Source organism: Gavia stellata, chromosome 8 (genome assembly GCF_030936135.1).
Source record: "Gavia stellata isolate bGavSte3 chromosome 8, bGavSte3.hap2, whole genome shotgun sequence".
Taxonomy (NCBI): Eukaryota; Metazoa; Chordata; class Aves; order Gaviiformes; family Gaviidae; genus Gavia; species Gavia stellata.
In genome coordinates, this window is record NC_082601.1 from 19,442,035 (window position 1) to 19,455,877 (window position 13,843).

Here is a 13,843-nt window from a genome sequence, read left to right on the forward strand (position 1 = left end):
ATCAAAAAAGCGTTTTAGATATACACCAAAACGTTCTTAGCATTTAAAATTCTTTCCAGATCTTGTGATTCACAGCAACTCTTTATAAACCAATGTGTATTTATTTTGCTGGAAAGTTACCCAGATGAAAATATTGCATTTCCAGTTCTGGTCTCTGGGGCTTTAGTCCACTGAGGAACTTGAGAAAGTACTCACTGATCATGGGGTAATATTTCTAGCAGATGCTAGCAGTATTTATTGCATCATTTTATGAATTTTGATTAATTTTTTAATAATTTGATGTTTATAAAGCACTTTTGCCTCCGTTTTCACTAGGGGAGGCACAAAGACATCAACCCTCCAAACGTATGTTCCTAGGGGACCTAAAAAACTGTAAATAAACAAGCCAAAGTCTGAGCTGTAATCAACACATGTCTAGCAATGAAGAATGTTAATCATTTTTTCTCAGAGGACTTAGAGACTAGCACGGGCTTTCTAAATCTTGCAATCATCTTTGGGATTTATAGTTTGGGATTTTCATGTTTTTATACTGGCTGATTAAATATGCTAGGAATTCACAACATTTTTAAAGTTTTAGTTTGTGATAATTTCTAGTTTATTTACAAGCTTAGACTCCGTACATAACCTAAAGAACATGAACATGTGTGACAACGGCCGTAATACAGAATTTTTGAAGTATCAGCATACAACTCTGCATATGGGTCAGTGTGCCAGGCAGACACAGCAGACACTCTCTTTGTTTCAGGAACGTCAGGCCAGTATCAGTTCCCACTTCTTCAAGAAAAGTCTCCTTCAGGAATTGCCTCTAGTCAGGTATGAAAGGGGAGACTCAACTGCTGTAGCTGTTCGGCCGGTTCCATACCTTCTGTGCAGAAAATCTATGATTCGCAGCGCCAGGAACATTCCCAGCTCTCAGTATTTGCTGGGAACGTTTGGAGAGAGAATTCAGCGAGGTTAAAGCCATGTCACCATAGGTGGAGCTGGGAGGACTCCCCTTCCTTCGTCACAGGCCAAGGTGTCCCGGCCAAAGCCCCGTTGGGCAGGCGGGTAGCCACGTCCCTGCAGTGCAGCCGAGCAGGGCGGGCGGTCCCGCCGCGGCGCGGGGGCGGCTCGGGGCCGGCGGAGCGCGGCGGGTAACAGCGCCACCTGGTGACGCTCGGCCCCGCCGCCTCTTCGGAAGGGGTGTAGCCGCAAGGGCAAGTCACGCCAGTTGCGGAGGGGTGTAGCTACGCAACCCGTGCCCGTGTCAAAAGGTATGTCATTTCGATTGGCGAAACACAGGAAGCTTATTAAGGGCCAAAGCCCCCTCCCAAGTGATGCCGTCATTGGTATACCCAGCGAAACACCATTTCAACAATTTTGATTCCAGTTTTGACATCTGAAACGTCTGGTGCTGCAAAGCGCCGCGTGCTCCTCGTTCCCAATGGATTCATACTGAGGGCGGTCATCTCCCACTGTTTGTACCTAGCTCCTTGCAGGAGATCTCACGGTACTGCACGTTGCCTATCTCGTTATCAAGTCCATTATTTAATGTTTTCTATAAGTCCTTCCACATTTTGGCCTTTCCACATACCACCATGATGATGGTTATATTAAAAATAAGTTAAAGCTTATTACAACATCATCTATGTATGTTCAATAAAACAATGTTTGTTCCCTTTTTTCTTGCCTGTATTTAAAAAGAAAAAGACGGCATACCATGTTGAAAAGTAACCGACATATTTGATTCCTATTCAGCCCTTCTACCTTTTCATAGTTTTCTTTCCTATTTTTTGTTTTAATCACTGTTACTGAATATCATACATTTTAGAAGTTTCTCTGACTATTGATTGTGTATTTTCTGACAAGCTCTGAACATATTCCCCATCTCAGAATCCAATTAGGTATTCAGAACACCCACAAAGGAAGTAGAATTAATCTGTGAGAACTAAAAAAGTGAATAATTAAAATAACTGAAATTAATCATTGTTAATAATGTATTTACATGAGTGTTTAACATGACTAATGCAAATTCATCATATACCTTACAATATATTTATACAGGCTTTTAAACAGGGATGTAAGTTTTTAGTATGATGCACAGATTCTTGTTACCAGTCAAAGATTCTGCCAAAAAAAGAAAAAATTAGGAAAAAATTATCTTTTTAAAATATAGATTCTAAAATAAATAGATAGGCTGCTCTATTCTTTTGATTTCTTCTTTTTTTATTTCTAAATACCATTTTTTCTTTCTTTCCAGTTATAGTACATTCTTAGCAGGATATAGTAAGACAGAGATCTTAACTAATTTCTCAATAGGATACTAGGAGTGAAGATTCTCCTAAAAAAGCACGTGCTCAATATAGAGTCCTTCTGCAAAATGTTTTCCATCAATTCAGCTGGGAGCATGTGAGCACATTTGTGTGGGTGTACGGGTATTCTTGTAGGCATAACTAGACATGGCCATCTTCGACTCAGATAAGGGGGTCTCGGCTAAGACCATGGATTTGAAAGGCCTCCAAACAGGGAGGAGCCTTTTTTCAAAACAGAGGGGAGTTACAATTACAAGGGATTACATGTTTACATGAAGAATGCTGTTATTTGACTTCATGTTGGAGCTCAGCCTCTTCAGTTTATCAAAGGAAAAGATAAGACGTGGCTTCAGTCATAGCTGCTCTTATAGCTGTTCACAGACAAGACTTTGATAATGACCTTTTTTTCAGTCTACCATTCGATCGTGGCATGATTCAAATCCAGAAGTCAATTTTTATGTCTCAATTTTTCCTTCACTTTGTACATTCAGGAAGCTGAGAGCATTGCTTAAGAAGGATCATATCTTCTCATGAGGAACATTTATTTTATTACTAAAAAGTAAGCATTACACATCTTTTGACACTGGTAGGTTGTTTGGCCTTGGCTTGTGTCTGATCCAATTCTTATGAATAGTCCTTTTCATGGGTGTGATAGTCACCCAATTATTTTTACTTCCACAACTGTTTATATGCTGCTATCCCTGGCCCTGTTTATCTCCCCATCTCTGATCCTTTCCCTCAACTCCATTCCTATTAGGTTAGTTTAAATCGTTGAGGGATCAGAGATATGGGGTCACCTATGCTGTGGTTCTTTCAGTCTTTAAAATATAGATGCATGCAATTGATTAAAAAAGTAAGCGAATAAGGTACCACTCTCATATAGAAAAACTCCCTAAGACGACAACTTGTAAAGAGTCTACTCATAAAGAGGAAGCTGATGTAATAGACTTGGGACTCTGTCCCTCTGGGAATAGACTGACTACCATGAAGAAAAAGCACAGGATCCCATCAAGCTGCAGGTTTCTAATTTATGCACCTAGCCCACACAGGATGGAAAAAGTTATTTTCTGTCTTCTGTGTCACTTTGCTATTATATACTCCTGTCTTGCTGTAATGACTCCCTCCTCCAGGAAGAATACCATCAGGCTCTTTTGTTCTTGGTTCGGGAGTTTCGTTTCTGACAGTTATAGATGAAAAGGTGGGGATGGGGGCAGAGGCTTATTGTGAAAGAACTGTTTTCCCTTGCAGGTTTGTCACCTATGAATCCTTTCTTTCCCTTTTCACTTAAACGTGCTCACAAACGCACAAACACCTAAACTGGACCTGACTCTCTCTCAGGTGGAGAGAAGAAACACTAATTTATCAGGTTATAAAAAGAAGTTGCAACATGTGTTTTCAGATAGATTATGTAATGATCTTACTATCAAGTCTTGTCTTACATGCAAAGGTAGAAAACATTGCTCTAAAATACTGGATCATCCTGCATCTTGCATATCATATAACTCCATCAGACCTCTGTCAGAATAAGAGTCTTGTAAGTCTTAATCTTAAATGCTGATACTCAGCACTAGTGTTCACAGTAATAGTTTGCCATGGACTTCTAAATTCTCTGAACCCATTTCTTCCTTAAAAAAGGTTACTTGGGATGTCCGTCCGTTTCTCAGTAGCTGTACACTCACAGCAACTGAAGATACTTTGTTGTACATTATTTATAGAAACTAGGGGAAAAAGAGATGCACAAAGGTGTTTTTCTTTCCAAACCATCGTGCTAGACAGTTCTCTTTTACATTTGTGGAAGATTCTCAAAAATGCCTCATCCTAACTGGCTTGCTATTGGTCACATCATAAAGAATTAACAAGCTCAGCCTAAACTAAGTATGACTTCCTGAGATGGTTATTCCATGAAATGAATTGGGATACATTGGACAAACAGTGCAAAGAAGCTGGTGAGCTATGGTTGTCCCATTGAAAGAATAAGGAAGCACAGGGTTTTAGTTTTCAAGGACAGCCAACAATTCAAGAGGACAAACTGGCATTGTTTTAGACACAGTGCTAATGGTAGGCAAACATCAAAAAAAGGTCAGTTAGCATGAGCATCCAGAAAAGCTCAGCAGCTTTGTTGAACAGCTTTGGACTATGAAGCTTGTGAAATTTTTGTATGGGTGTTAGCACTTCCTGGCTTTGGTAAGGCAGGAAGTATTGCATAAACAACCCTTATCGTGGTATTTTGGTGCTGCCAATTCCAGTGCCAGCAAAACCCAAGAAGTCCCAGGGAATTATAAATGCCAACACACACAAGAGAGAAAGTGTTGGAAGTCTCTAAATATAAAGAAAGCATAAACTTACGATGCTTTTTAAAAATCGAAACCAAAACAAGTCTATCCTCAATTAGCAGTGTTTCCCCATAATTTCAATAGTGGTGTGTATTAAACTGTTAAACAGCAGAGATATACTTGCCTTGTAAATATTTTAGCAGAAAACATGCAATACATGTATGGCCTTAGTGAAAAAAACAGAATGATGTACATTACAAGGCATACATTAAGAAAAATATGTAGGGAATGAAAATAGTAAGGAATTAATTGATGTCCCAGCTATGTCATCGTTGTTATTGACTATATACTGACGATGCTTTGTACAAGATGTTTTATTTCTGCCTCCAAAAGGCTTACAGTCTAAACTAACACAGACACAGAACTGATATGGTAAACAGGGAAGGTAAAAGTAAGGAAAAATAGACAAAACCAATCTACATATATTCCATCTAACATCCTTTTAAAATTAATGTGAATGCTTTCATCGTATTTTGTTGGAGATAAAAATTAATATCTCCATCTGATCATGAGGGAAGTCCATGGATGGAGGGGAAAAATGCTGACTCCGTGGTGTGCTTGCTTTCAACAAAAAAATATTCCCAGGCATCTTCATAGGAGCAGGTGAAGAGGGAATAGGATGAAATGGCAGTCATTCGCCATAGCATTATCCTGACCAGCCCACTAGAAATTTTGAGCATAATTCAATGATAATGTATAAGATGTAATTACAATGATTCATCCACCATAATGGGAATCTTTCTGAACAGGGGTGATACATTTACATTCTCAAGGATAGAGAGAAATTTCTGTTAAAACCTAAGGTACTTTACTTTCTTTTTAGCTTGCAACAGCACTTCAGTGACGAAAAACCTTATAGTTACGTGGTGTGGACCTCTCTTCAGAGCTGTAGAGGGCCCTTTCAACAGCGTATGAGCATGCAGTGCTGAAAAGTACTTGGCTTTGGCTTTGTCTGAAGGCAAAATCCATAGTAACTCAAAGCTAGAGAGTCTGCATCAGAACACATAAGATAAATGACAATGAATGACACAGAGGGTGTAAATCTATTACAGCTCCTCTGCCTCTTTGTTCAAGCTGCAAAATACGTGTTCTCCTGTTTTAGCTGTCCTTGGTTCACTTCCTTTTACTAACAGCTTACAGCCCTCAGAAACTGTGCGGTGACGATTTCCCTTGTAAAGCACTTCCTGAAGGCCCTGGAGCAGAGTAAGCTCTACACCACGCTATGAAAATAAGTACACGTAATACATGGGAGAGGTTCAAATATAAATTAATTCATGTAGGAAGAACTGAAGCCATGAAGTCCAGATCAACTTCTACACAGAGACCTCTACATAGATATAAAAGAAAACCAACAAAATCTATGTCTTTCTGCAAAGTGGAAGAAATTGAAAGTGATGAGAGAGGAAGAAAGAGAACAAAACAGGGAAACTTTTCAAAGCAAATTTATTATTGCATATATTGAAACAAAATCCAAATCAAATTCAAAGTATTCCATGAACAGCACAACTACCAAAGCTTGATTTCCTGTGTGTTTGTGCCCTGGAAACCTCTCCTCACCAGCTACCCGGCTCTGTATCCCTTATGACTGCACAAGTCCTGTGATAAAGCCAGTTCTGATTGTGTTCCCAGCCACTCATGGTCCCTGCCATTATCTCCACAGCACTCCTCTGCCTCCAACTACTGCTTCGGCCAGAGGCAGCATATCTAGTCACTGGTTTCTAGTCAAGAAAGTGCTTACTGGCCAGCCAGCATTTGCATGCTGACTGACTAGTGACAGGCTAAACAGGACTGATCACTGCTGAGCTCATCATGCAGCCTCTCCCTTCCTGGGGGCACTGCTTGGTGTCTCTTTCCTTCTCTATTTACCGGATTTTCACAAAACCTGTTAGAATTTGACCAGTGAGATTTCTGCCTTTCTGCCTAATTTCAAGTAATCTTCAACAATTTCAGCCCCAGCTTCTAGAATTATTAGGCGATGCACACATGGTGCATCTGCAGAACTATATTTCCTGATGACACCCAAACTATTAGAAAGGCATGTAAAGGTTCTTCAGAGATAATGTTGCTCACCAGCATTGGTACCAAACACCAGGAATGATGGGATCAGTGCTGATCCTCTCAATTGTCCTTTGAGTTTGTGACGGGTTCATAATAGCTCAGGCATACTGTAAAACAATAGTAGTGTAACTTTACTGAACCTACCTATTATATAGAACATGATAAATTCTCATATGTGAATAGCGATACTATGAATTATTTTTTATATATTCAAAGACAGCTCTTCTATAGAGCAATCTTTCAACAATGAACCTCCGTTGCTAGTTACCACCCATATATTAATTCAGTGGAATAGCTCAGTTTCAGCATGACACATCAACAAGCTAAATTGATGAAGTCAAACTCAAGAAAATTTATACTTCCTGAGCAAGATAGTTTTAGCATGTCTCTGGATAGGATTTAGGATTTAGATCAGTGAATCTTTGATAAATCTGCCATTTGTTATCATGTTTGCTGTGGATTCTCCAAGTGTTCATGCCTCCTGAGGAAAATCTCTCCATGTCTCCATTGGTTGCTCTATGGTAACTCTTTGATAGAGCAAATTGATGAACCCCAAATCAGAAAAAGATCTATTTTCAAAGAGAAGCAGATCTATATTTCTGCCCATTCACTCCTCAACTCTTTGCTAAGATTCCTAGCTGCAGTATCTTCTTTATGGTGTTTATTAAGGATGAGTGATCTCTTGGAATCTTAATGAGATCTACAGTGACCAAAGAAAAATAAACTATAATCAAAGGCAGGATAGAATTATGATTATTTTCTAACACTGGCATTTTCACAAGAGAAAGATCATTCTAACTTACAGGTAGGATGGATTTTTTGAAGACAATTAAAGAGCTGGAAAAAAAAATGACAAGATGGGAATAATTAAGCAGTTCTTAAGAAACCTTTTGAGATAATGTGTAGGATAGTAGTCTACAAATTCTGCAAGCTTGGAAAAGGCAGAAGAGCAAGTATTACAGCTTTTCAGAGGACATACAAGAAAAGCCTGCAGGGTGTCAATTTGTAAGGAAAGATGATAGTAAGCAACTTTTTATAGCAAGAACAGAGATGTTGCTGGACAAAAAATGTTCCCACACATCTTCACTTGCAATAAGCTTTTGAGTGTTGAAGAATAATGGGTAGATTTTGATTTCATTGGAAACTTTGAAGATTTTTTTTCCCTTTTTTTCAGGGAATCAGATTGAAGAAGAGAATGTGACAAAAATTTTACATTGATTTGTCAGCAAAAATTGAGATTTGTTATGGATGCTTTTTGTACAATTTATGGTGTATATACTATGGGGAAATGATTGAAAATCTTTTTTGCCTTTAAGTAATGAGTCACAAAGATAGGGATTTTCTTCTAAAAGATACTGTGTCAGAAATACCTTTGTAAGCAGAGCAGATTTGTTGAATCTGTGTCCCATTTACTTCTGGGAAATTGTGCTTAAGCTGCTAAAGATGCAGACAACATCAACAACCTCATAACCCAGAGAAACAATCAAGCAAAACAACACAAATAGTATAAATATTGTATAGAAAACAATAAAAATTGAGGTATTTTCAGTGGTTAACTTCCATACACAGAGAAGTCACTCAAGAAAATAGTAGTTGTTCAAACTCAACAGGAAGAAAGAAAACAGATTCTTTACTGAAAACAATTTGTGACTAACTTAGGTTGGTTGGGGTTTTTTTTTGTCCTGCTCCATCATTTATCAACCCATGTCAATTGCTATTATCTGCAAATAGCAAGTACTCAAATTTGAAAGGAAATTTCAAGCTGTGAACTTTTTATCTTGACCATTTACTTTTTCTTATTCATACTGAGCTACTTCACCTAATTGATATTTGTGTTTCTTCTCTCTGTTGGTTCATTGACACTGTAAAAATCTTGGAATATTAAAAAATGACTGAGTAAAAACAGGAAGAAGAAAAGACAAAAAGCAAACAAACAAATTAGAAGCTTTCTCCCTTCCTATCCAAACAAGATAACCCAAGTGAATAACGATTATGAGTTATGACTTTAAATCACACAAGAAAAAGAGAGTTGGCTGATATTCATAAGTATTTGAAGAAAACCTTTACTAAAGTAACTCTTTCTTCATTTTCTTCTTCAGTTGCTCTTTGGCTTTTCTAACGTGTCAGAATTCCTATTTATCTACAAAAATTAATGCATTCTTCTGCACAGCACATTAGGCATGGAGACCCCTCCAAACTAAATTCACCTTTTCCAGTTCCCTCTTGACTTGATTTGATGTGAAAATCAACTGGATTTTCAAAAGTGACAGATTTTTTTTATGTGTTAGAACCCCTAGATTCAGAAACCTAAGTGCCATCTCTAAGACTTGAAAATTTAAATCAAGTTGAACCAAATATAAACCATGAAAAATCAAATATGTTCTGAACAGATATTTACTGGGTAATGCCAAAATAGAAGGAACTGAAGCTTATGCTGATCTACCAAACCTACCTCCAAGTGCAATAAACAAGATAATTCTAAGAAATTAAATATAGCCATCAAATTAATTAGAAAATGTCTAGAAAGGAAGGCTGAAGGAATTATCCAAGCACTGTAGAAGTCTAGTGAAGTCATAAATCTGAGAATTCTTTTAAACTTTATGTCAAAGAAATGGACAAGACAGAGCACAGCAATGATAAAAATTCCAAAAATTTTACCCTAGGAATCTATTAGGGCATCAATTTTTATACCCCGACATAAATTTGGAGTTCTGTTAGAAACTGGATAGTAACATACAATCTCAAATTATTTATGAGAATGCATTAGCATTCAAAAGGGATTAACTGATTTCCTACTGAAGGCATTGGAGCCTTTGATGATCAAACTTTCAAAAATCAAGGTGTTTATTTTGATTTTAAAGAGTATGGACTCAAAATAATATCTTGTTCAGAGTTTGATCAGATATGTATATTGATGATAGAATTGTAATGAAATTTCAGAGCATGTCCTTTACACCTGACTATGCCGTAGAAAATAAATCACTAAATGCTATCTCCTAATTTTCTTTTCTTTTTTTTACACATTGTTAGATAGGAATTTGAAAATCCAGTTACAAATGAAGAATCTCTTTCTTGCTGCATGGTCTTACTGACTTTTTAGCAAAAATATTATTAAATATTTACAATGTTGATACTGAGAATATGAAATAACAGCAAAATCTATTTACTACATGATTTATTTTACTTGGTGCCAACAGCTGCTTTGTGTTATCAATGATGAAATCATGTAGAATAGGAATGAGAGAGGCCTATTAGATCATCTTGTGTGTCTGCTTCGCTCCTCCAAAGCCAAATAGCTCCTCACTGCTTGGAATTTTCCAAATGACCTGTATGTTTACATTTATGAACCTGAATTCCCCATTTTGCAAGACTATCTCTAAGCTTTTCTGTAGCTTTTTGTAACAAAAGCTTCAATAACAAAAGCAACAGAGCTTCTACCTTGCAAAGCTATTAACAAATATAATCATTAAAGCTTTTTTCCCCCCATTTTCATTGTTTTCCCAATAGTTATAATCAGCAACAGCATAAAGAAATAATTGCTGAGTGACAATGGAATAAATTCAACTAAATTGCAGTATGCTAATATTATGCAATATTACATGGTACATATATTTATTAGTATGAGAGACCTTTCCTTATTTACCTCAGGCCACTTTCATCAGTTTCTTGGTGGATGCTGTCATTTCTGTAAGCAATTGCCTATATAGATATTACATGACTGTGTGTGTCTCTAAACACTGATTTTTTTTCCCTCTTTACCTATTATGCTTGTCACAGGAGTCTCTAGCCCAAAATCAACATAAATGAGCGTGCCTGGCAATGTGTGCATGCACAGTCACACAGCCTCATCTGTGAATCTGCAGCAATTAATTGTATTTACAGTGAAATATCTGCAGAACATTTGCATGTATGAATTATGTATTGGGCAAAAAGCAGTACACTATGGTTTATGCATTTTTGTTCTCATGAGAGTCTCTTTTTAACTGTAATATATGCTATAAAGTAAAACCAATTTTTATTAATTTGTCTATCAACTTAATGATGAAATACCTTTTTAATTAAAGACCTTCTTTTTAGAAGTGTTTTTCAAATAGCTATTTTTCCTGGTTTTACCCTTATATTTTCTAATAAATTGTTCATTACTGTTTAATATAGTTTTTGTTGCATATTAAATTCTTCTGGCAAACACCAAGAAAAAACCAAAATCATCAATGAGTCCAGGCCAGAGTTTAAGGCAATGAAGTATGCATGAAATATAAGCATGATATGATTAGCCCTCTTATTATGGTTATTACAATACATAATGAGCAGTGTCAGTCTGTTATCTTATCATTTTATTATTTTGTGGATTCACCCAAGAGTAAAATGTAAATGTAGTAGCTGAGAAGTAATGAGTCAATGGGCTGGGAAGCATGATAAAGAAATAATAAGAAGGTACTATGCTGCAAAGACTATTCTTAGCTAGACTAATTGTATGCTCTGAAATTAATTGTCTGCTACAAATATGACAGGTGGCTAAGTTAGCTGTGAAAGAAAACAGAACAGGATATTCAGAAAACCTTTTTTCTTTGCTAAACAACTTTCGGTGACAATACTGAATTAAAGCTTCATAAACTAAAAGTAATCTGCTTGAGCTTGAGGCTCCTGTTCAGAACTTCTTAAACAGGGATGCACCAAAATACAGCTTTAAATTTTGCGTGAATTAGTGCCTGCATATGGAATGACTAACCTTCAGTTTCAGTGTACATCTATATTTTTCCAAAAAGCAACAAAAAATACCTAAGTAGTAACAAGAAATCAGATAATTTGTTTAAAAAGTGATAAAATAAACAGTTGTTTCACAAAAAGCCTGAATAGAATTTATAAAAAACCTCCCAAATTCTTTAATGATTGAGCCAGAATTTATTGCAGCTCTCTCATGGCGTGTAACTATTTACATATACCCCGTGTGCCTGTTTGCTTGTGCAGCCTGGAGGAAGATTCCAAACATCAACACTGAAATTATATAAATTAAATCTTGTGTGAATATTGCTCCCTAAATATTCCAGTTGTTTACAGTTATTGCAGAGTTTTGACAGATTAATACAAACCATTAAAAAGTAATAATTATTATAGCACTTGAAAAAAAGAATTTTTTTAGAAAATCATCGTCAGCATAACCACACACTCCAGTATTCCTTAATTCATTTTGCTGTAGGACAGTACTCAGCCTGGAATTATCTTAGTTAGAGAGGGGGAGGGAGTTGTATTATTCTTCAAGGTTCTGTTGCAGGAAACATATTAACATTCATTGACCTTGCAGTGGTAATTTGTACTGATGAGCATCATTATATGACTGGTATATTAAAGGAGCTTATTAGAGATAGGAAGCATCCTATGCTATTCAGAGACACTATTACCATTTGAGATGTGGCTGTCATGGAGTGTTCACACACAGGAGACATTTGGAACAGTGGAAAAATACTAGAATAGCTTGGCTGAGCCATCAGGTTATTGTAGCTCACAGCTCAACCTTTTAAAATCAGATCATATGAAAAATTCACATCGATACCTTCCTGGTAAATAAATATCACATCTTTCCAATTTTAACCACAGACATACTTTGTTCTACTGGATGAGTAAAAATTAAAGAGTATAGTGAATGAGAAATACACATTTGGGAGTACAGAGTCACTCTCTGTTCTGACCATAGAGATGCTGGCCAAAAATAGAACTGTGATTGCAGTACTCTAAATAGAGAGTCACCCTGCAAGCTCTTCTTAGGAGGTGCAACACATCTCATTACCACATTTTGGAAGAAATATGTTGTTAACAGAGGATTTTCTTCTTGTATTGAGGCCATGAATATAATTATCACTTGATAATTTACAGTGTGCCAACTGTTTTACTGCATCTAGTAAGCAATAAAGCACTATAGGGAACATGAAGTTTGTGGCACCTGCAACTCATTAAAAGGGCACTATCAGAAACAAAATGTTTAGTTATCATGTAGTGCTTGGCTATACGCGAGCAGCATTTAGAATTAATCCAGGGATGGCTGCATAAAGGACCACTGGCAATGTAAGGTGTTCAGAGAGTATATGTTCAGAACACAGAATATAGGAAGCCTTACCAATTTATGAAGAGAAATTAATTTTCTTCAAAAGTAGAGCATGCCTTCGCTGACATGTCATAATAAGTTATTTTTCCTAATGGTGTTCTCCGTGTTCTCGCTTGCTTCTCATGTCCTGTACGCACTTCTACTAATAAAAGTGTTCACTATGTAACCACGGATGAGGACATTTAAAATGAATCATTTCACTAATTTAAATAAACAGTTAGGTACATAAAAGGAAACTTCAGCTTTTATTTCTTAACAGAATTAAAGTTTTCCTAAAATAAAGAAGTTATTCAGCTACAACAATATAGAGTATTTCAGAAGCGCTATGGCAACCTTTTTGTTGCCGTCTCCTTTCAGTATCAGGGAGCTGCAGAGAGCAGCCACTCCCATACAAGCAACTGCGCATGACTGACACACTTGCTGTGTGCACAATGTTCAGAGTACAAATACCAGCTTTATTGCGTATGCATTGCAAGCACATCCACCAAAGCTGAATCCTATGTGCTCCACGATTGTCTGAGAGAAGAGGTCACTGAAGAAATTCACAGACCCTGCTCCTGGTTGCCCTCTTCATTTGAGGTAACTCATGTGCATTCAGGGAACGGGCTGAGAATTGTATGAGTTGAGCTGGGCACACAGCAGGAGAGCGATCCTCAGGGAAAGGTAACTTTGTAAGATGAGCAACCTTCTCTGAGACTGTCCTGTTGGCACTCACAATGTGCACAAGAAGTTGCAGGATTCAAATGCAGGCAGAATACCAGGCAGCATATGGAGGTGAAGAGGGAAGAAAATATGGAGCAAGGAATCTGGTGATACTGAGACTGGGTGGGTAAATGGAAATAGGAATTAATAAATAGGAAGATTGGTTGAGCTAGGGACAAGAAGTTGGTAAGAAAAATAGAGGAGGCCTGGGAATCAGTTGACTGGGGGAGAATGACCTCATCATAGAACTGATCAAAAAAGGATTGCTTCAGTAAGTAAACTGAAAATAGGAAGTAAAGAGAAAAGGAAAGTAATAGAACAACTCAGGCAGGTTTGATAATGGCCAAGAATATATTTGT